Source organism: Arvicanthis niloticus, chromosome 10, assembly GCF_011762505.2.
Source record: "Arvicanthis niloticus isolate mArvNil1 chromosome 10, mArvNil1.pat.X, whole genome shotgun sequence".
Lineage (NCBI taxonomy): Eukaryota > Metazoa > Chordata > Mammalia > Rodentia > Muridae > Arvicanthis > Arvicanthis niloticus.
The window spans coordinates 13131355-13156399 of NC_047667.1; the positions used below are offsets into that span (position 1 = coordinate 13131355).

Genomic DNA, 25045 nt, shown 5'->3' on the forward strand with positions numbered 1-25045 from the left:
TTATTCAATATGGCCATCCTGAGAAGGGGAGCAAAGAATTCCAGTGACCAACGGCCCTATCCTCCTAGGTGACTTGGGGGAGGTTTAAGTTTAACTAGAAGGCAGCATAATTAAGATCTGGTTAAAGTGTAGTCTTACCCATCATAATGATCTCTGTTTCAATCTATCCTACAATCTCTTCTTTGAGGAGACAAGCTCCCTTCCTGTTTAACAGCATGGATATGGGTGGTGTATTTTTTGTCCATCTCCCAGTCCAAGATTTGTGGAGGAAATGAAGTGGGTGGTGGGGGGCAAGGGAGTATCTATTGTCTCAGTGATGTGATAGCCAATGAGAGAGGTATAAGCAGCCATCTAGAATATCTTCTTTCTTGCCCGGAGCAGTACAAGCTGAAGGCATCTCCCTTCTATTTTAGTGTCTGTTTGTAGTGACTGGATCATGGTGAGCTTTCTGCACATTTGTCCCATCTCTTAGAGTGATTTTTCTCCTTCTATCTTCTGCAGGCATTGTTTGCTGTTGTTTTAAATGGAGACATGCTCTCATAGAAGTGAGAGAACATCCCAGAGGGCTCAAGAAGATTGGAAAGTACAAAATTCCCAAGTCCCCAAGGTCCTGATTCCTTATACCCAAAGTTTCACAAGCTATAAAGATGCAGGAAGAGGTGTCTCTCTTCAGTGTTTTTTTTTCTGTAAGTTGTGCAAGCAACACAGGTCTTGTGAGTCATCATGCAGTCTGGGTGGGCTTTCAAGTAACGCAGCTGCCTTTAAGGAACCCATGTTTCTGTAAAGGAACTTTGATAACATTACTGGTGTGCCAAAGGCTAGATTTGTGTGTAATTTTTTTCAGCCTGTCACTGGAATCCAATTTGGGGTTAACAAGGAATTTGTTCACATTCCCTTATGAAAAGTCACAATTCCTCATCATTCATTATATCCCTGTGCTCTTTTGGTTGAAGGACCAACTGGTATTCAGTTTTAATTCACTTTGCCATAGATCATGTTCACTAGTTCTGGGGTTCATGATGTAATCGTTTTGGGGATTACCCGACCCACCACCCTCATCTGTTTTGGATGAATAGCAGGTAGGTATTGTGTTGGTAAGTTCTGAGATGGTTTCACGCAGTGCTGAGCACAAATTGAATTAAGACAGCAAACTGAAATTTCCTAGGAAAGTGGCCTGCTCCGAGGGAGACCATGTGTACAAACAACAACCATGTTTGATTCATCAGGAATAAAGCTTATAAATGCAGAGGAGCTCTGGGCACTTTCACTTGACATTAATGATGGCAACAGGAAGTGCCCTAGAGGAGGCCAGCTCTACAAATGTGAAACCCTTTTCAAGCTTAAACTCTAAAGCAGCCTGGAGACTTTATTTTTCTATAACCAAGTTAAAGCTGAATTTCATGTAATAAATCAAAATTAAATATAAAGGGTAAGAGCAAATTTTTTTCATAACGTTTAGTGTAATTTATTATTTACTGCATTGGCATACATTAATTATCTGGAATAGGAGGTTGTATTAAGTCATTTTCATACATGTTTATGATATAGGCTCAGGAGGTGGCAGCAGAAGTTTCAGAAGTTCAATGCCATCCTCAGTTACATAGCAAGTACTGGAGTACATGAGACTCTGTCTCAAATATATATAAATTAGAATCTAAAAATAAAACAAATAGTTTAAATAAATAAATAAATAAATAGGAATACATTTTTATTGCATTCATTCCTATTAATTTCTCTCAACCACTTTCTACTCCTGATATTCCTTTTCCTCCTCTCAATTAATATGTCTTTTACTTTCATGGTGTGTGTGTGTGTGTGTGTGTGTGTGTGTGTATGTGTGTGTGTGTGTGTGTGACACTGCCAGAGACTTCTGGAAGACATTAGAATCTAAATGACTGCACTCCCTAATGTGCATTCACTAGACACATAGTTACTCGTTAATGAACTATCCCAAGCATTTTCAGTCGTGGTGCAAAATCTAAGAGAGTCCCCCATTTCCAAAGAGCTCCTTACCTAATTAGACAATTGTGCCATTTGCTCAGCAGATAACCATATGTTCTAAGTTACAGAAACACAGATGTACCAGCAGGAATAAAGTTAAATAAGCATGTTTAGGAAAGTTTTCATGAAGACACAACAGACTATGTCACCAAACATTTGGAAACAGGATGGTGCTCAATTAGAAGCTTCAACCTTCTGGCTAATGTTCATAGTGCTGGAAAGTACTGTAGACACTACTAGAAAAGTGGTCACCAATCTGCAAACCTGGTGAGTTACAATAGTGACCTTCCTGTAAAATATAGCCCCAGGAGCAATAGTTGCATAAATGGTACTGGAGTAACAAAACACTTTTTGATTGTATTTGAGGACTGTTCCATCAGAGAAAACCCATATCCTACACTGTTAATGAGACCATGGTCCCCAGACTAGATAGTCCATGGTCTCTATGAGAGACATTATTATTATTATTATTATTATTATTATTATTATGAAAAATGGCAATAAAATGACTTCCAATGACATATAATCATAACCAGAAGATAGTACCTCACTCACTCATCATCAAAGAAACTTCTTGTAGTAGAAAATAAATAATCCAGAGACCCACAACTGGACAACACACAGACAGTGAGAGACTTTGGAGACTTTTTGGAGAACTCAGGTATAAATGGGATATCTGTACCATGCTGCTCCCTGCAAAATTCAGAGGCCTGTTCAGAAGAGGCAGAAAGATAGTAAGAGACAGAGGAGGTATATGATTGCAAGGGGATAGAGGTTTCCAGACACATCAAGAATGATACAATGTAAACAATAAACTCAAAGAGTCTCCATAGTACCTATATGTTCTAGACAAGTCCAACCAAAGAAAATTCAGCAGTGCTAGGTGAAAATGGGAACAAACTCCGACCCACAGTCAAGAAGCTTTTTGCAATTAACTGATGAGAGAGGAAAAAACAAATCAATTTTCTTCAGTGGAATGTTTCTGGGTATATTACCAACATCGGAAGACAAGAGACATGCTCAGAAATAGTTGGCCAAAACCAAAAGGAACTCTATGTTCTGATTTTTCTTTTGCTGTGGCATGTGTGTGTGAGACTCTCTCTCTCTCTCTCTCTCTCTCTCTCTCTCTCTCTCTCTCTCTCTCTCTCTCTCTGTGTGTATGTGTGTGTGTGTGTGTGTATGTGTGTGTGTGTGTTTGCTATCTATTTTGTTACTGGTTTTATTTTCTTTAAGAGAGAAAGAATATGAAGTGAGGTGAGTAGGAAAACAGGATCTGGGAAGAGCTGGGTGAAGGGGAAGAATTTGACTACAACATATGGTGTGAACAATCTAAAAACTAAATTAAAACATTCTTCATGAGAAAAATGAACATTCAATTATGTGTTGAGAATTCACTTGAAGATAGACTAGAAGATAACGGGGAGGGTGTCTCAATCTGTGAAGGATCTTAAGCTGAAGCTACAGAAAAAAAACAATCTGTTAGAGCATAGGAAGAGCAATACATTTGCAAAAGAACGTCCATCACAAGACACATCTTATTTAGATGACATATATGCCAAATAAAAACATGGGCGACAATAGAAAATAGAGTACATGTGTGCAAATTATGGGCAATAATTATTATCATTTATTTTTTTTTATGGTGTGTGTGTGTGTTGTCTGCATGCATATGTGTATGTACATTCCAATGGGAATGGATGCTTCTGGTGACCTGATGTAGTTATTGAGATTCTTCCTGGGTTGCTCTCTACTAACTATTTTTGAGGCAGTGTCTTTCGCTTGAATCTAGAACTTGCATCTGTGGCTATTTTCATTAGCTAGCTTGCTTTGAAGATCTCTTGTCTTCTTTGCAGGAGACTGAAATTCCAAAAGTCTAGAACTTCAGCAAGGCATTTGTATATGAGTTCTGAGGATCTGATCTCTGGTTCTCCATTGTGCATTGAGGTTTAACTGCTGAACCATACTCCCAAACTCTTGTCTCAGTGTGCTCTATGAGGTGTATGACTATGTTAAGGGAGTACTAGTCATGAAAAAGTGTGAATCAATCATAAAAATAGGGAGCCCATCAGGGGTTGGAGTAGAAGTAAGTAAACCTGTAACTGTTGATACAAGAACAAAGATATTAAAGAAACATGTCTGCCCTTCCCTTAACTCTCAGACTCTTGAAACAGTGAAATACATGGAGCTAGGATTGCCTTAAAAACTTAAACTAGAAAAAGAAATGCTGAATGTACAACATTTCATCCAGAATGTACCTAGACATCTCAAGGTGGGGAAAGAAAGGGTGAAGCCTAGTTCTGTGGGGCTGTGGGCTGTGAGAAGCAGCTGGGTGCTTGGTAGAGCAGGAGCTTGGAACCCGGGAACCTTACTGGATGGCAGGAGTGCAGCTCTGCTCCCAGGCCCTGGTTCTTTTCATTTAGCTTCAATCCTCCAACAACCACTCCCACAGAGAGGTCTATGACCATCAGTCTTGAGGAACAAGCCTCAGGCCCTAGAGAGATTTACATACTAATTAGGTACCTGAAAGCCAGAGGGTGGAGTCAATTAAACATTCTTCCCCAGCACCTCCCCCCTCTCTCCCTGCTATTTAACTCAGGGCTGCCCTGGGTTTTACAGGGGGAGGGGGTGCATCCAGATCCATCCACCATCCGCCATGATATCAAAGCCTGTAAAAACCCATGTCATTGGGGCTGCACCATGAGGAGCCCTGGAGAGGCCTTTAATGAGCCACAGCTGCTGCACCTAACTTCCCCCTGGAGGAACCCACAGTGTTCCCAGCCAACTACCCACTGCCTGGCGTGAGGAACCCCCAACTACCTACATAGTTCCACCCAGAGGAATGCAGTCCTGCCAACATACAAATCCACCTTGCACAGGAGAATGGAGTCCAAACCATGATGTCAAAAATGGGTGGGATCATACCTTGACCAGAACTGTTTACCTATGAATACCTCTTGCTCTCTATTCAAACTTAAGCCTCATATAAAATTCCAAAAGATGGGCATAGGCATCACTCTGTAATTTGACAAGTCAAGTTTGAAAACTTTTAGACAAATAGTTTCTCTCTCTACAGTCTTAAGGCAAGGAAATGAGTCACTGAAGAGGATGGCTCAGAATAAAAGTTATGAGACTTGGAAATGTGCCCAATTAAGAACCACACAATATCTTGCACCTGTACTTTTTCTTATGGTGCTTATGCAAAACTAATGTGGGTGTTTAAGTTATATTAAGTTTTTTAGCAGACATATTACAGATGCATTTATTGTTAAATGTGGGTTCTTTGTTTGTTTTGATAAAATTTAGACATCTCTATAGCAACCCAGGTGTGCTGTTACATGCGCTGATCTGTAAATATAACAAGCCTTTAAAGAGCACACTATATAATACTGAAATTAGACAAGGTGGCTTTGTTCAGACAATAGCTGGGAAAATAGTCTGTATTGAACTTGAGGGATGTGATTGTCTGATGAAAGAATGATCTTTAGAAAGTTAGTTTTCAAAGGTGAAAAATGGTTTAAACTGCATTGCGTTTGTGAATATAAAGTTTCACTTATAAAATACACATGCACATACATGTGAAATCATACAAACACACACACACACACATTGACACAGACACACATTCACACACACACACACACACACACATACAGGTAATCAAATGTACACATATATACCTAATACTTCACATAAGGTTTTGAAGGAAAATATATCAAAATTTTTTTCTAAACATTCCATGAGAGTTTAAAAGTTATCAGGAATTTTTGTTTTGTTGTATTCAAAAACAATAACAGCACTCTCTATGTTGGTGTAAGTTGTCCACAGACAAGTTGTCCTCTTGTAGCTGAGGAGTCATCTACAGTTCTGTCTGCTTGGGGAATAAGAGCTAATTTCCATGAGGGACGTCGCCCACACCTTAGTGGATGGTCCTACACCCATGTGTAGTTCTCTATAAATACTACTAATTGTCCCCAGTGGACTATAGTAAAAAGAAGAAAGGGCAGGAAGCTGGGAGGAAAATTTGTTGGGGGCACTCAGAAGAGGCTGAAGATGGAGAGAGAAGAATGGATATGATCAAGATACATTGTTTACATGTGTGAAATTGTCAAACAATAAATAAAAATATTTTTAAAGTTATCCATTTTTAATGTTATTCATTTGAGTACATACTTTTAATAACAACAAAAAAGTGTACAATAGTCTGCAAGTTCTTTTAAGATAAAAAGATGCTACCCCTCTTAGGCAGCATCCTTACGAAAACCAGAGCAGAGAGACACAGGATGAGTGCCCCTGTGGAAGACAATGCTCTCCCTTCTGTGTTTCTACACACTGTATAATAGATTAATGTTGGTGGCAGGAATCACAGGCTGAGTGACTGGATACTGTGATTGCTTCTTCACTGCCTTCTCTGAAGCCCAGGATCTCCGTGGATCTCATTACTAGGCTTCCAGAGCAAGTCTAGGAAATAGCGCTAGGCAGAGCATTTGCAACATAGGAACTGCTTCTGGCTTCATCAAACATTAAGTAGGTATTGAGGTGCCCAGGGCAAGGAATGGTCTCTGAAGATTGACACATGGAGCCACAGTGCTGCTCACATACATCAGCTCCTTCCTCGGCAGTGTCACGGGAGCCAATGCATTAACATTGATCGGATATTTGCAAAGAATGATCCCTGGGCTGGGAGTTTGGTTTGGTCAGTCAGGCATTTACTCTGCAACCATGAGACCTGATTTTGATTCCCAGAAATCATGTAAAAATGCTGAAAGTAATTCCAGTTCTAGGAATGCAGAAACAAGAGATTCCTGTAGCTTGCTGGTCAGGTAGTCTAGCAGAACTGGAAAGCCCCAGGCCAGTAAGAGGCTGTCTTGGAGTAATGTCTTTGTGAATTATGTAAAGATTATCCTTGTATTATTCAAATACTGATCTCTGATTATTTTGGTATTGCTAAACATCTCCTGCCTTAGTATTTTGAAAGCAGTGTTCTCCATCACCTTCTGACTGGAAAAAGCTTATGACCTATGATAGGATAGTAAGATGGGACATCCGGGGAGAGAGAGAAATTCTGGGAAGGACTCACCATAGATACAAGGGTGAAGCAAGAAGCCAGGATGGCAGGTAATGGTGCCTGTGACTTGGAAGTAGGCTGAGAAGGAGTCTGAGATCATCATAGTCTGGGTTAGAATAGCTCAGTATCTGCCTAATTATAATGCAAGAAGCTTATTAATAAATATAAAGGTTTCCATGTCATTATTAGTGAACAAGGAATGATGTAGAAAAGCCCACACTTTTTCACTGCCTCTAATAATAAGGTGGAATATAGCTCAGGAAGCTATCTAGGGTTGTCTTCTATGTTTCATACACGTGTGTACATGCACACCACACATACAAACCCCTTATTCTCAACACACACACACACACACACACACACACACACACACAGCAGGAAGGTAGCCAGCAATTTGCAGAACGCCAGCATTCTTAGTGGTAGCTTTTAATCTTACTTGTTTGATCTTATTTTTTTAGAGCTTCTGTCATGCAGAATCATTCTATCAATTGCTAGTTTCTTACTTAAATACAAAATCATGTCTATATTTATGCTTTTATCAACTTGATTCACATACCCAATTTTCTACTTTTGTGCTTATGCACTGTTAACTGACAGTCATATTTCATAACCATCTTGGCAGGAATGAGGCAACCCTAAAGAGGCTCTTGCACCCCTCATTTTGACTATTAGACTAATGAGACAAGGACCACTAAGAAATTAAAGTTTCCCTAGAAATCTCATGATGAGAGAAGAAAAAGTTTGAGTCCCTGCAGGACATTCATTTCCTGGAAAAGGCACTTAGCATTTCTGAGACAAACTTGAAGAAATCACTGGAGCAGAAGCAGTGATCCTGAAGACTGGCTCTACCACACCTTGACTGAACTTCTTAGTTGTGTAAAGCTCTTGTCCTCATTTAAACCTAAACCCGTGTCAGATCTCTAAAGACTGTCGTAAAGATGTCACGGGGCATCATTTTTAGCTATCTGTTCAATGTGGCAACACTGAAAAATCTTTTTTATGTTTTTCACTATTGTTTATGCCTTTGATTGGCATATTGATGATGGTTAGTCAAACCTTCCTGGCCCAGGCTTTGACCCTAATGACGCTAGTAAAACTTAGAGACTGGAATTTCCATATTAGCTCATAGCTTACCTACAGGGAGAAGCATTGTTTACTTTAAGAGGAAATTCTTTTTTGTGCATTCTATCTGAATCTTATAACAACAAGTGGGCACAGAGTAGACTTTTGCATACAGATTTTATTTATGGCACCAAATATTTAATATGAGAGGTACCAATCACATATTTCACCCATGATTAAATATACAGACAAAGTCACCCAGGGGGAAATATATTTTCACAGGACTACCCACCCAGGCTTGGAAAAGTTTAGGTAAATGCAAGCTTGAGATTTTCTTCTCTTACCCTAGATTAGGTAATTTCATGGGATTATTTTCAGTTTTTCATTTGTCTTTGCTTCTGGACTGCAGACACAATATGGGCAGCTCCCTCATACTTGCTACCATGAAATTTTATCTACTATAGTTACGTAGTTTCAGTAGCTCAGATAAAGCAACATGGCCAAATGCAACCCGGGAAGAAAGGGGTTTATTTCAGCTTAAATACACCTTAGTCTGTCATCTAAGGAAGGGAGGGCAGGAACTCAAACAATGCAGAAGCCTTGAGGCATGGATTCAAGTAAAGGGATAAGAGAATGCTGCTTCCCTGATTGCTTAGCCTGTTCTCTTTTCTACCCAGGACCCTTGTGAGAGGACACACATGATTTTTGGTAGCATCACATCAGTCATTAATTAATAAAATGCATCCTAGCCTTGCCCACAGGACAATTTGACAGTGGCGTTTTCTCAATTGAGTTTCCATCTTCCCAAATGACTCAATCTTGTGCCATGTTGATATAAAATTTATTACCATCACTGACCCTTACATCTCCACACAAAAACTACTGTTAAACCATAATCGTTTTTTTTCCTGTCAATGTTGAAGATCTTATATCACCATCACAAGATAAAGTATTCTAGCCCTTAAAATCCAACAGCATTTAAAAATTCAGACACTTTAGAACTTCAGTTTCTTTAAATATACAGTCCTATTCAAAGTTCAAGCCTCTCTAAAATATCAAATTTCCCTAAAATATCCCAAATCTCTCTGAAACTACAGTCTTTCCCAAATTCTGAAATCTCAATTTCAAAATCTCTCAAAGGTGAGCTCCTGCAAACATATACTTTCTTACTACAAGAGTAAATAAACCAGGGTACCAACACATATGCCTCCCCAACTGTGATGTATTGTATCCTAGAACAACGAAACAGATAAACACTTCCTTCTTTAAGTTGCTTCTGTCAAATACTTTATCACAGCAGTGATGTGGAGGTTTGAATGAGGATGGCCACTAAAGAATCATGTTTGAATGCTTGGCCCTCAGTTGATTAGGTTATTTGGAAAGGATTTAGAGGTATGGCCTTGTTGGAGAAAGTGAGCACTGGGAGTGGGCTCTTAGGTTTCAAAAGCCAACAGCCAAGTCCAGCTCCCCACTCCCATGCCCTGTCCACCGCCTGCTACTTGTAGATCAGAGGTAAACTCTCAGCTACTGCATCAGCACCATACCTGCCTTCTGCCATGTTCCCAGCTATGATGGTCATTGACTAACCCAATGAAAATGTAAGGCAGACGTCAATCAAATATTTCCTTTTATAAGTTACCGTGGCCAGGGTGCTTCATCGCAGTAATAGAACATTAACTAAGATGGACAAGAAAACCAGCTAGCACAATAGAAAATCCCAACAGTGTATGCACAGTATTCAATCAGTGTCTTTTCATATTAGTTTTAGCTCACATAAAAGGAATTCACGCAAACATGAAAAAAACCATGTAAAGTATATGCAACAATATGTCACATGAACCCCATTATTTTTTAACTCTGATTTTAAAAAAGTAAACTGATTTCAAATGTACTTTCTCACAATAAGACACTGGTCACTTCTTAGGATCTCCTCACTTCTTAGCTGGCTCCACAGCGCCTTCCAGGCTGGGCAGGTATGAGGCACATAAGGAGGGCTCTGAGTTTATACTCACACTGGTTCAAGTTAGACAAAATCCATTAGATAAAAGTACATTCCTCAGTGACAATTTTCCATTTCATCATATAATTCTTCTACCAAATATGCTGTTACCACATAAATGTGATTTAAGTGTATTTTAATAAACCAATGCATTTTACTTTTAATGTTTTCTGTATTTGCTCACTTTTCCTCTACCAGACATAATTAATCATTGCTGTATCAAATTAATTATCAATTAATTTTTGAAATCAATGTTAATCCTCTAGAACAGTAATCATTTTATATATGAACTACATCCCACTATTGCCCTTTCAGCTAACTCTTTACATAATAAATTAAGCAACAAGCTTTTGCTTTTGCAAACTTAGAAAATGACTTTGTATGCTTTTCTAATTGTGAAATAAATAAAATATAATATCAATCACTGCTTCTGATTATCCATATAAAAGCAACATGCTGTGCTTGCAACTTGTCTAAGGACTCAGTTATTTTAGTTCCCTCAGACTGATTTTACATGTGTGAATGTGTGTCTGTAGGGAGTGTGTGTATGCGTGTTTGTGTGTGTGCATCCATGTGTGTACAGAGATCAGACATCAACCTTTATTATCATTCTTTAGGTGCTGACCACCCTAATTTTGAAACAGGGACTAATCCTTACCTGTTTGGCTAGACTGGCTGTCCAGTGAGTTCTATGACTCCTCTTTCTTCCACCACACTAACACTCAGTTTCTAAATGTACACTGTTATGTCTGGCTTCTAGAGCATTGAAGGATCAATTAGATCTTCATGCTTGCAAGTCAAGGAGTCTACTGAACTATCTAACACATTTACTTTTTTTCATTTTTCTTTTTCTTTCTTTTTTTTTTTTTTGAAGAGGAAAAAGTACTTATAACTTGGGGTTGTTGTAAAATATGGGAAATTTACTTGAAAAAAGGAAGGCTTGAGCACACGGTCACTTCTGACATCTAACAAATGAACAGTAGAGATAGGTAAGGTATAGGCCAGAGAATGAAATTAGAGACATCTCTCAGGTGACCATGCAAAGGTGTTGAGGCCTAAGAAGGAGAAAAATGTGTAGAGGAATTTTAATCCAGCAACATAGCTGCTCTGGCAAGGGATCATATCCAAAGATCTAGGTCTGTGTGATCCAGCTGGAATGCAGATAGACTACACACCTTTAATCCATCTGGCCAGAATACAGACACATCCTTAGTACACACCTTTAAGGGAAAATAGTTTTGTAGAAGGAAGCAGCCATGTTTAATGTAAAGTCTAATTGACAGGCAGACAAAGTACAAATCAGAGAAAGATTTGACAGAATAAATCAGAAATAGGATATGCACAGATTACATACACACAGACAAAAAGACAATTTAAGTGAACACTAGAGACAGAAAGAGAGAAAGAGAGAAAGAGAGAGAGAGAGAGAGAGAGAGAGAGAGAGAGAGAGAGAGAGAGAGGGAGAGAGAGAAGACAGAGACAGAGAGACAGAGAGACAAAGACAGAGAGAAGAAAACAAAAAGAGGAGTCATTGACTGACAGCTGAGCTTGGAATAAGGAATGAAGAACACACGGGTTTGTTTCACAGAAAGCCAGAAACTCACAGGAAAACAGTATTGAAGCAACCCTCTCAGACACATCATTAGAGGATTTCAGTTTATTTGTATATCAATGCAGATGATAGATAGATGATACGTAGATAGACAGTCTGATACAAAAGCAAACAGAAACACAAATAGACTGCTGGGTTTTGTGATCTAGAACCTTAACCGGATCTAGAATGACCAGGCAAACAAACTTCTGGTCATGTCTGTGACAGGGTTTCTAGACTCTGTTAACTGGGAGGGAAGACACTCTAAATATGGGTGACACAATCCTGTAGGGTTAGGATCCTAGACTGAATAGAAAACAGAAAGTGAGCTGAGAACCAGCATTCATCGCTCTCTGCCTTCTGACTGTAGATAAAATGGAACTGAGTACCTTATGCTGCTGGTGACATGACTTCCTTGACTTGACAGATCACATCCTCAAACTGTGAGGCAAAATAAACCCACCCTTCCTAAAGTTGTGTCTATGAGATATTTTATTGCAGTAATTATAAAAATGATGACTGCATTCTATCTGATAGTCTCCAATTGTATACATTTTTCTACAGATAAAGTGAGTCATACATGATATTGGAATAAATCTCTATTGTGCCACATACCACATTATCTATCTATTTCTATCATATGTTGATAGACTCCTGACACATGTTTCATTTTTTTTCCAAAAGACTATCATTTAGAATTTAGAATACCATATAAAAAACAAATTGAAACAGATGAATCCTCAAGGAGGAGATAAAAGAGAGCATAGAGAGAGTTCTCTCAGACTCAGTTCATGTTGACTGTTACAGCAAATCAAAAGATCAGCCAAGTGTTCCATGTTGCAGTGCAGTGGATCACGTGCAACTATTTAGTTAATTGATCAAAGTAATTACCAGTAGTAAAGAAAAAATATGGAGTCCATCATCATGGTGCGTTCCCTTAATCCTAGAATATGTGAAACATAGGCAGCCAGCTTGCCCTGTGAGTTCAAGGCCAACCAAGCCTACATAATTAGACCCTCAGATACATAAAGATATATAGACTTATAAACACACACACATACACGCACACACATACACACGACTCCTAATGTTTTATACTACAAAGCACCTCCAGACTATTGCTGCCAAAGTCTTATAGCCTGAACCTCAAAGGAAAATATTACACAGCCCAAATAAAGAAAGAGTTGCTAATAAATATTCATAAAATATCAAGTTTTGAGACAGTAAAATGGCGTAGTGAGGAAAAGCTCTTGACATACAAGCCTGGGTACCTGAGCTCAATTCCCAAAAGGCACATAAAAAGCTCCATGTGGTGGCAGACATCTATATTCCCAGCCATTCTATGGTGGTCAGATGGAAGGCTGAGGCAGGAGAATAGTCCTGAAGCACATGAGCCAGCTAGACTAAAGTCATAGTACCACAACAAGAGATCCTGCCTTAACCAGGAGGAGAGGGAGAATGGCTCTTGACAGAAGCCCTTTGACCATTCTCACTGTCAATATAGATATATAGATACAAGTATAGAGATACAGAGATATATGTAGATACATACATGGACACTCTCATAAACACATTTAAAAGTATTAAGTCAATTAAAGCATAGATTCAGGTATGTAAAATGACACCATATGGGATTCAGAGGAAAATGAAAGGAACTGAAAATCCTACAGTGACTATGCTCTTGATTAACAACTGTTAACTTTTAGGGAAAGGGAGGACACATGAGACGCATCTAATGAGGAAGTTAAGGGTACAGGTCAGTTTTGGAAACCAGAGAAAGGACGTTTACAAGGGCTCAGCAGACATTTTCTGTGTTTGCTTTAGAGAAGCTTGAGGGTGACAAATTCCAAATACACAAATGTCTAAATGTACACACATCTACATATAAATACTGTTTTCCAGATTATTCCAAAATATTAAATTATGTTTTCATATATTCCTTCTCAATAAAGAAATCGCCACAGGACATGGGTTGGGGGAAGAAGTTTCATGAGGATTTCACCTTATCTAAAACACTTCTTGTTCATGGGAAGAATCTCAATCACTTTGTGATGATATTTAATTTCTTCCATGGAGAAATTAAGGAGAATTAAGGAGAGAATTCATGCCTAGCACTGAGATACTGGTCAAGGGCTTATGATTGGACAGGTTGTAGAAAAACTACTACTATTTTGGAAAATGACCTCCTGACAAGCTGTCTTCAAAACAGTTATGTTTATTCTCATAGGTGAGTGCTGCTCTCAGACTTGGAGAGAGGGGCATCTTCTGCAGGGACTGACAATTACTGCAGAAACTCATGATTGGTCAACATGTTGAGAAGTAGTTACTACTGAGTACTCCTCCATGGCTCATGAAAAATCTCATAAGAAGGGTCACAAAGAATGTGAGAGCCAGAAGAATGGGTGGAGAGCCATGAGACAATCTCCTGAGCATCACATAGCTGTTGAACCCACAGATTTACAGCGGAGCTTTTTACCTGTGCCAGACATGCACAGGAGAAGGCCAATAACATTTCAAAATAAGTGCAAGAAGCTCAGAAGATCTGTCCTATCACTGCAGAATAAGAATCAGGTAGGGTGTACAGGGGACTCATATCCACAGTGATATTGCCAGTGATAAATTACCCTTGATCATGGAAATAACAATATACTAATGGCAGTACAGATAATCCTAAGTAGAGTGGGTCACCAAATAAATACATAAATAAGACAGTTTTGTGAGCTTGAAAGAATGCCCTCATTGTCTAAATATATGTGTCTATATTTCTCTTAAATACTTAAATGTTATTAAGAATAATGTTATGTACTTGGAATCCCATCACTAAGGAAACTGAGCTGGGGCATCCTAGACTCAAGGCTGAGCCTGTGCCTCAGACAAATAAATACAGATCTAAATTTTATGCATAGAATGTGTCAAGTCTCTTATCCTCTTAAGTACAGCATGCTGAAACTGAGCAGTTAATTTTTGGACAGGAGGTGGCTCAGTAGATAAAGATACTTAATGTCAAGTCTGACAACTTAAGTTCAGTGTGTGTGGTGGAAGGAAAGAACAGACTCCTGACAGTTATTCTGACATAGGACGCATGCTGTTCCATCTATGTGCATGCCCTCCCATGCACCAAATAAATGTGAAACAAATGTTTTCTCAAAAGAAATTAATGGTATATATTTTCCAAGTAATTTCCTCCTAAAATTGTTTTAATTTCCTGAAAATAATTCTTGAATAGCAGACTGGTTTGGATGAAGTAACTTGACAATGGGTTAGATTTTCAATCCTTAGAATTTCCGCAGGCACATCTGTCAGCTTTGTAGGCAATGGGCTCATTTCCACTGGGGTCCTGTTAGGACACTATTAGCAAAAATAGTGAAACTCCTGCAGCCTCCATACTCCAGAGACGTCCCTGTGTTAGCTCCCTGAGATTTTTTTTCTGTTTTATTTGAGAATGTGGTGAGAGCAGAGAAGGCATCTCTGTAGACTAAGGCTGTCCATGTACCTGTGACAGATCAAGACCAGTGCCACAGAGGGGAAAGAAATATTGGTCCAGGAAGAGGGAGAGAGTGGAAAGAAGGGAAGAGGAGGGATGGAGCAAAAAATAAATGAGAGGAAAGAGAGAAGAGAAAGGAAAGAGGGAAAGAGATGGGGGGATGGAGAAAAGAGAGGAGAAAGAGAGAGGGAGGGAGGAAGGGAGGAAAAGAGAGAAGACCTAGGGGTTTGTTAAGGCACAGTTCAGAAGGGGAGAATTGTCTAATATAGAAAATGCATTTATTAAAAACATTAAAACACATGTTTCCTTCTTGCTCTCCGCTTTCAATGTATAAATATCACTGGGCTAACTTTCTACTGTGATTCATCATGTTGGGATTCAAAGGATCTGCAGTGAGATTTGGTGTCCACAATCCAAAACATAACTACACTGGGGTCTACAATTGTGAGAGTTCTTCTGTAGATATCAATCAATAGATACAGATATCAATCTGTAGATATCACATCAGCCTTTAAAGGCCAAATACACTTTTTATAATGTGTGTGTGTGTACACATATATGTGTATATATACACAGAAACCCATGTAATATATACACATCATATATATTTATATATACAAATATATATGTATATATATTTGTATTTGTACATGCATGTATCATATTGTTTTATGAAGACAGAAAAATAATAGAGATCCATGTGGCAATGTATTCTATGAAGAATCACCTAAAACCTAAGGGATGAAGTTTGAAACAGGCTGTGTCTATTGATTCCCATGGAAGAAAATTATTTTTCTCTTTAGATGCCTGTGTATGCCCATAGATAGAGCAAAGCCAGGACTATAAAACCAGGAGACAATGAAACCTTTGTAGAACTTGTATCTGACAGATAGTCTAACACAAACCTCGGTCTGGACATTGGAAGTGGTCTGTGTAAGGTTCCAGAAAAGCTAAACAAAGTTTAGACAAAGGACAGCATCTGCTGAGAAGCCTACCCTTCCTCCTCAATTGACCTTGTTACACGGAGGGAAATTTTCAGGAAGCTGACAGAACACTGCAGCTATGAAGTTAACAGCAGTCTTCTGCCAAGTGCCTCACTGTTAGAAAGTACATGTACAGTTATTTTTGTTCTGCTATACAATAAGATTGTAAGTCGCAAAATAATAATTTCAATTATTAGAAGTTGAAGGCTAATGTAGCAAGGAAACAGTCTCTCACTCAAGTTTGTAAAACAGAAATGGAATTGCAGAACAAACAGGAGTCGCCCCCATTAGCTGACTCAATGATCCCAGGCTAAGAAAGTCATTGTCACATGGCTAGAAATCTGTCACTAATTACTATTTTCAGAGTACTCAAAAGTTACAGGAATGTTAACAGGAAGGGACACTTCAGAAAGAATTAGCTCACATTAAAGAATTTCTTTCACAGTGTCATACCATATTTTACAAAACAATTTGCATTGATATTGAGCTCGACTTTCATATTGTTTTATGAAAACAGGAAACTAGTGGAGTTCTGAGTACTTCCTTAGTCCAGCTGATAATTATTTGAGTGGGAAAAAAAGCATAAAAGCACATTGTAGAATTTCAGATAGAATGATAGAACCTAATGATTTCCTCCGTATCTCTCTAGAGATTTATCTGATTTGGAAGAAAGTCCTACTTGACCTGAAAAGCTTGATCAACTAAGCTAGCTCAATGAGGAGATTCATTTGCATAAGTAAGTGCCTGCCATTCACAACCACAGCTTGCCCCATGATATATTATGATTAAAGTAGATAATGGTGCCCAACATGGCAGAGGGATACAATAGAGGAGGAAAAGGAAGTCCTTGGGAGAGCTGTCAGTGTGCCCAGTCCTTCTGCACTTTTATTAATCTACTAAACTATTAATGTTCCAATTATGTATTATATCATACAGAAGATATTCTGAGTGAAGGAAAACTACTCTCCAGCATAGGTGTTTTTGTGTGTGTGCTGTGTGTGTGTGTGTGTGTGTGTGTGTGTGTGTGTGAGCATGTGTGTGTGTGCCTGTCTACCATCCTGTGTGTGTGCAAGTCAGACCACCTTGGGTGTGGCTTCCCAAGGTCCCTTTGTTTGATTGGTTTAGTGCTTCCCAGCTTCTTCTTGCGTCAGTCTCCAAACATCTCTAGGGACACTAGGATTGCAGTTGTCAATAATCACATCCACTTTGATGTGGATTCTTGGACTCAAGCTCAAGTCCTCACACTTGTAGCAAGAATTTATTCCCTTGGCTATCTCATCAGCTGGCATGGGAGGGTTTTAAAGATTGAATATAAAATATAATATTTTTAAAGTGTTAAAATATTGCATTGTATAGGGAATAGAGTTTTGCTTATTCTATGTAACATACTGAGGTAGGTTAGTATTTTTCAGTTCATTCATTTAACACCCCCCCCAACTTTGGTTACTTTTAGAAGAAATATTGTTCATATTTATCACCAAATACTGAATCATCATTTCGAAGTTTAGAATTTAAGTTGTAGCAAACCCTTGACTGTTCTCTTATTACCACAGCATTTGGAAACTCCTGGCAGGTAACACAGTTACACAATTCATCATTAAATATTTCTACCATCATTTGACAGTGATACTTGAACAATTTTCCAGACTCTAAATCTCATGTCCATGTTCTCCATATCTACACATAGAAGGGGGGGAAGGGAGGGAGGGAGGGACAGAGATGGGAGCTAGGTGACCAAGATCTCTTTGCTGACCCTCTGAATCAACTGCTCACAGTTCCCTGTGTATCTAAAGGCTGCTCTTAGGAGTGATGTGGGAAAAACTTTTCTCACAATGAACCTCATTCAAGGGCTGCTGGACATGTGTCTGGCCTCCTACCTATTCAAAAGTTTCTTAGACCTGTAGTCAGACATAATTACTATAAAACATTTCCTTTATTATAGTTATTTACTTATGTTTCATTGGCATATTTTAATTTCACATAATAATGTATTTCATTCTGACCTTATCATGAAAGAATACAATGTATTTCAGTAATATTTACTCTGTCCCTCTCTACTGATATTTTTTCTCTCCCTAATGAGTCTTCTTTCTACTTTCATGGGTTTTTGTTTCGTTCTGGCTTTGATGACTCAATGAATTTGTTCACAGTGCTTATAGGATCATGGGTGGGAAGGTATTAAAATTGTATCAATGTCTACATCTCTGAAAACAGTGTCTCTCTCTGTTCTTCATTCTCTAGTAAAGCAGCCCAGGAAAAGAGAGGTAGATATAGATATAGATATAGGTATAGGTATAGGTATAGGTATAGGTATAGGTATAGGTATAGGTATAGGTATAGATATCCCACATCCAAAGACCTTCTAGGTCTGTGATCAGGTTGGAATGCAGACCTTCTCTGGATTACTGTATGATCTGGCTGAAATACACACACGCCTTTGGTACACACCTGTAAACCCAAACAATGTACGTAAGGTTACTTTGTAGAAGGAAGCAGCCATGTTTGAAAGTGACAATTGGAAAGGTTTGACAGAATGAGTCATATGCCTAACTCTCACAGAAACAGACAAAAAAGAGAGGCAAGGCAAATTAAGAGAATACCAGAGATAAAAAAACAGGGTTAGGAAGGGAGGGAGACAGGGTGGGAGGAAGAGAGATGAAGGAAGGAAGGAGGGACTGAGAAAAGGAGACAAGGGAGAGAGGAAAGGGAAGAGAGGGAGGGGGAAGGAAAGGGATATATATATATATATATATATATATATATATATATATATATATATAAACATTCCTTCATAAAACTCTTCTTCATATTTTTCTTCACTTTCAACTTTACACTGAGGGGTGAAGGTCTTTTCTATTTTGTCATCCTCAGACTCTTTTTTTAAATAAAACATTGGCACATATAAACAAACCATCTTGTCTCTGCTTCTTGGAAAAATCACATGCCTACATACACATTTCCCACACCAGAGACAGAGATGGTCACATATATATGATCACACTCTAATTCAGATATATGTCATAAAATACACATATCTTTTCCTGCTTCAGAAAGATTCTATGTGAGCTGAAGAGATGTCTTAGTACTTAGGACATGCAGAGAACTTCTGTTTGGCTTCAGCCCTCATACTGGGAACCTTAAAGTCACCTGCAACTCTAATGCCAGAAGGTCCTATGTCCACTTCTGGGTTTTGTAGTCATTACACTCATATATACATACCAACATGCATGCACATAACAAAAATAATACAAACAAATTATATACACACACACATTTCTCAACATTCAATTCTTGGTACATTTTTGTCCCTGTACATTCTTTTCCACTTTCAAATGTTAGTCTTGAACTAAAGCTGAGGTTGGAAAATTTATCACAATGAAAAAATAACCATGAGTCTCAGTGCCTGAAAAGAGGATAACAGAGAATCTGTCTGAAAGTTTCAAATAAGTGATTCATAAAAGCAAGATTTCTTCAGTTGTATCCATCTTATCCCTCTTTTTTGCCAAAGCCCTTGCAATCCAGCATAGATCTGTGACCCATGGGACATGTGTAAATATGGCTATATGTCAGAGCAATTAGTAAATACTCTCCTGAACCTTATAGCTATCTCAACAGGTTATAGATAATTTCATATCCATGAGGTGAAGTTTACAAGAGCTTAGTAAGAAGACTTCTGAGAAAGCAGAATCACAGCTTTAGAGAGGTTTCTGCCTCAATTACCACTTCAGTTTGTAGTCTCCAACCAGGTGGAAGACACAGTTCCTGAAGAAGAAATTCTTGATAATAGGTAACTCTATGACATTCTATCAAAATGAAAGTTGCTGGGGTTTGGTAATTTGCTTTATAAAAGAAAATATCATGTTTGGTTATCTTGAGAACCACCAAAAAATTAAAAGAAAGAAGAAAAAGGAAACAAAACAGAAGGGAAGGAAGAAAGATAACAAAAGAAAGAAGGAAGTTAAGAAAGAAAAGCCAAGAGGAGTGACACAGCTGTGTTCCCATTTCTTTGGAGCAAAAAGAGGAGGATCCCTAGAGTTCACTCAGCAGGTAGCCAGCCTATCTGAATTAAGAAATTCCAGGTCAATGAGAGACCCTGTCTCACATAAAAATTAGACAGTTCCCGAAGAAAGAAAACCAAGGCTGTTGAATGTCTTAGACTTGCACATACATATGTACATACACGTCTGCTCCTCCCCCATGGTCATACTACCATATACACACATACCCAAAGAAAAATATTAGTATGAATCTTTAACTAAATTTCTCACTGTATTTCTGGAAAGATTCAAAATCAACATAATCCCTGATGTTTTAATAGCAACATTGTAAACTTTAAATTTACAACAGTAAAAATGGGTCAGCTATAATAGCTCATACCTTTAATCTATGTACTCAGGAGGCAGAAGCAGGCAGAGCTTTGTAAGTTCACAGCCACCCTGGTCTGTTACAGTGAGATCCAGAACAGATAAGTCTATATAGTTGAATCCCACGTGTGTAAGTGTGTATTATATTAATTAGAATTAATAACTTTTACAGTATTTTATCATATTTTTTCTGATTCTCTATGTATCTATTTCTCCATCTATCTTTCTATATACACACAGGCACTTCATATCTAATACATTTTAATTTTAATGGAATATAAGCTGTTGTTTGTTCAATCTGACTACATTTAAATTGCAACTGAAAAAAACCAAAATCATTTCATTTCATTGTGTATTTATCAAAATGAATGGTCATTGCATTCATTTAGTAAGAATGGTGACAATTTTTAGCCCTATTCTCTGACCTTGGCCAAGTGACATAATATGTTATTATTCTCACTTGAAAATAGCATAAAAGTGCTCATATCACAAGACTATGCAAGGCTACATTCTGTAACCTTACATAGTATATAAAGTGGAAAATAAAGCTATACTATGTCTTTTTCATCCCCCTCAACACTGGAGGTCTCTAAATTGCACTTGAAGGAAAGAACATTCAATGTCTCCATGGTAGCTTAACTTATTTAGTAGATGAATGTATTTATGCAGAATTCACTTACAAGAATTGCTGAATGAATCAGACAGATATTTTCTAGGGATTAAGACTTGAAGCCAAGATTGGACTGAGCACAGGAACTGAGTGGAGTAGTTAGGGAAAGGACTGAAGGAGCTGAAGGGGTTTGCAAACCCATAGGAAGAACAATATCAACCAACTAGAAGCTCCAGAGCTCCCAGAGACTAAACCACCAAACAAAGAGTACACATGGAAGGACACAAGCTTCCACCAGCATATGCAGCAGAGGATGGCCTTATCTGGAATCAATGGGAGAAGAGGCCCTTGGTCTTGTAAAGGCTTGCTACCCCAGTATAGGGGAGTGCCAGAGTGGTAAGGTGGTAGTGAGTAGGTATGTGAGGGAGCGCTCTCATAGAATCAGGGTTGGGGGTGATGGTACAAGAGGTTTCAGGTGAAGAAACTAAGAAAGGGGGATAACATTTGAAATGTAAATAAATAAAATATCCAATAAGAATATAGGAATATAGGCTAACAGCATATATCCTTATGGAATAAGTGTCATAACCATGACTGCTACATACAGACATGTTCAGCTAGCACTGTTTCTTTGAGTACATAGCCTTAGCATTCATACTAATTTTGAAGAAATTATGTTCATAAATGCAGTGAGATCTCTACTCCCAATGCTTTTCATATTTCTATCCTTTTATTTTGATGTTAGGAATATAAAGAATCTTCTTGCTTGTTGAAACAAAAAACTTTTATGGTGTTTTGTCAAAGTAAGCTCTCAATGTTAATTTGAAGTCACATGTTGATATTTTTCTTGGGGAGGAGCTGCCTATGTGCCACGTGTATATGTATATGTACTGGTATGCCTAGATATAGGTCAGATAGGGGGCAGGTACAAGAAAGCACTAGAACCTTATGGGCCAGCCAGTCCAGCAAATATTGACCCTGTTCCAAATAAGGGGACTGGTAAGGAACAGTACTGTAAGCCTCCACATGTGCACTGCGGCACTTCCTAACATTCATACACACGAACCAGCACACATTTATACACAGGGATTAAAAAATATTAAAAATTACCATCAATACAATTGCATACTTTTCTTTCTACTAATTTTTTTTGGGGGGGCATTACAATTTAAGGCCCCATGTACCAGATTTTAAGGAGTAGGAAAATGACCTCTAAAGCTTTTTAACTTCTGAGGGAACAGTTTATGAACCAGAAAATAATATCTTCTAGATGTTCTATTAAAGATCATTTCTTAGATTGAGAACAAATTCCCACATTAATATTCACTTGGAACATCAGATCCCAACGTCAAGAGAGGAACGAACAGCTAGTGTCAGATGCAGCCACCTCTACTCTGCTATAAAGTTGTGAAAATCTAGACACTAGGCACATTCTGCCAATCTTCATTGTAGGCAAGGAGTCAGATGTACAGTACAGTACAGTACAGTAGAAGAGAAGGTTTCTGGGAAAACATTAGGAGACTCAAATGTTAACACTTAAATTTATGTCATTGCTCATTGGTATAGCAGGCTTTTATATTATGTACAATGAATGCCCTGGCTTCAGTGTACAGCATCTTATATACATGTTCACAAACACAAGCATATGCAAGTAGTCATACTGGTTCATACTGATACGTTGTAGGGAAAACTGGTCAGTTTTCAGAGACTATTGGAAAATTCAGGTAGTAATTTTTAAATAATTGGATGAGAAAGATCCTATTTTGATACTTTGACATGGAAAGTATTATATGAAAGTTGGAGAATATAAGAAAGCTATAGAAGAACACATGATATATTAGTTCTACTTCAAGGAAGAATATACCTGTATAGGTATATAGTTGTTTATAAAGGAAATGTTGAGGGAGGATCTGGAAGTACTTGGCCATAGCAGTAAGTTCTGAAGCTCATGAGACCATGAGATTGGTTTGTGAATCCAGCATGTACCAGCCTATTCTGACCAACACGTGAAATAATTCTATGTCTGGGATGAATACATTTGATGGATGTATCTCCTTTAAATTCAAATTAAAATTGATTATATATATATATATATATATATATATATATATATACACACACTAACATTAGTGTTCAGATACATACACAAAGAAGTTAATCTTGGGCATTTTGGTTTCAAAATATTAAATTTCTGTGTTGGTGGGAGACAAGAACAATAGAATAAGAGAAGAAATCTAATTTTCGTATCTAAATTTTTTTTATAATAAATGGGTATCTGACTTGTGATTAAAACCATGATATAATTTTAAAAATTCTAATCAATTTGGACAACTTGAGTTTTGTCAAATATAATGTAAAATTTCTAGATATATAATAGGTTTGGGATAAGTCAATTTTTGTAAAGTCATGTGCATTAGGAAAAGACAGGATTATGTACTCAGTAATCCTTACTTATAGTAATCCTTACTTATATTACTTATAGAAAAATGAGGTACTAATTCTGATCAATTTTATAGTATGTGTCTATGTGTGAGAAAGTGAGAAGAGCTGACTAATGGCCTGAACTGGTCCTGAATGTGGCACATCCTAAATGTGAGAAAACACAATTAAGTTTATTGCAGTTGAAACCTTAACTGATAACTCAAAACTGGTCCTTGGGAAAAGGAGTGCATGATAATAACCATTGAGATATTTATTCCCCAAGTCCATGTTGTGGTCTATTTGAGAAGAGGTTTGAATAAGACACTAAATATTCACTGAAGCAAAGCACAATCAGAATAATTTGGGGTTTCAGAAGATGTGTGATTGTCTTCCAATACTTTTATGAATTCATATCATACATGTATGGATAACTATCCAAAAAATCAGAATATTTTCTTTTCTTAGGACTGTTATAGCATAGGTAAAATAAAATACATTACAAATTCTACAATTACTACCTATAATTCAATGATAAATTTAATGTCCTGACCCAATTAAGATCCTCTGTTATCTCTACCAGAAGTGCATGGAAATGTATTACACTCAATAATCAGAATATTTTTGCAAATTTAATGAATTTATTCACTCTAGTTTCAATTGAGAAAGGAGTTATATATTTATTTAAGAAAGACTAACATGAGTGAAATGATAGATCAGAAAAGTAATCATGTTAAGTTAATATACTTACTAGTTCTAAAATTTTGATGAATCCCATTTTCAAATGAATTTACAATGGCATTGTATTATCTATAAGAACAGGATGGATCACTAGGAGGAAAGATATAATCTACATTTGGATATACGGTTTCAAGGAAATGGGATGGTGTAATTTCATAATTTATGCCCAGTATACCAGACCTAAAATATCTACAGGATATACTTTGAAAGTCAAATGACACCAGACTTGCATATATAAAAAAGCAATATCTGGATAGCAGATGAATAATGCAATAATGTACATTTAAATGTTCACATTCAATTTCTCTGAATTTCTTTTGGCACAGCAAATTCTCTTTAAGTCTATTCATCTACCAGTCTAGGCTATAACAACTTCATGAAAGTTTGATTTAAGTCCTTCAATTTCTATCTTCTGAGTCATCATACCTAGAAAGACATCATGTTGAACTTCATGCTTCAAAATCTAGAAAATTAAAATGAAGGTAAATTTTGACTCTCTATTTTAATATCTTCTTATCTGAAATCAAAGAAGGAATATTTTAAAGGCAATAGTCAGAGAAAGATACTGGCCTTGCTAAATGTCTGTTAATAATTGGTTAACCATCATCCATTTAAACCCATACTTATGGATTTTCTGAATTGGTACTATTATTCACTGCTGAATATTTAATTTAGATATTGTACAACTTTGTTTAGATTAGTAAAGGTATTTTAAAAATATGTTTTT

At 37.5% G+C, this 25045-nt stretch overlaps 1 protein-coding gene across 5 annotated transcripts in view; it reads right to left on the minus strand.

The window, feature by feature from the left end:
* Nucleotides 1–25045, minus strand: part of Dpp10 (dipeptidyl peptidase like 10) — a 1470448-nt gene that overhangs the window by 278545 nt on the left and 1166858 nt on the right. The gene's annotated exons all lie outside the window — the stretch shown is intronic.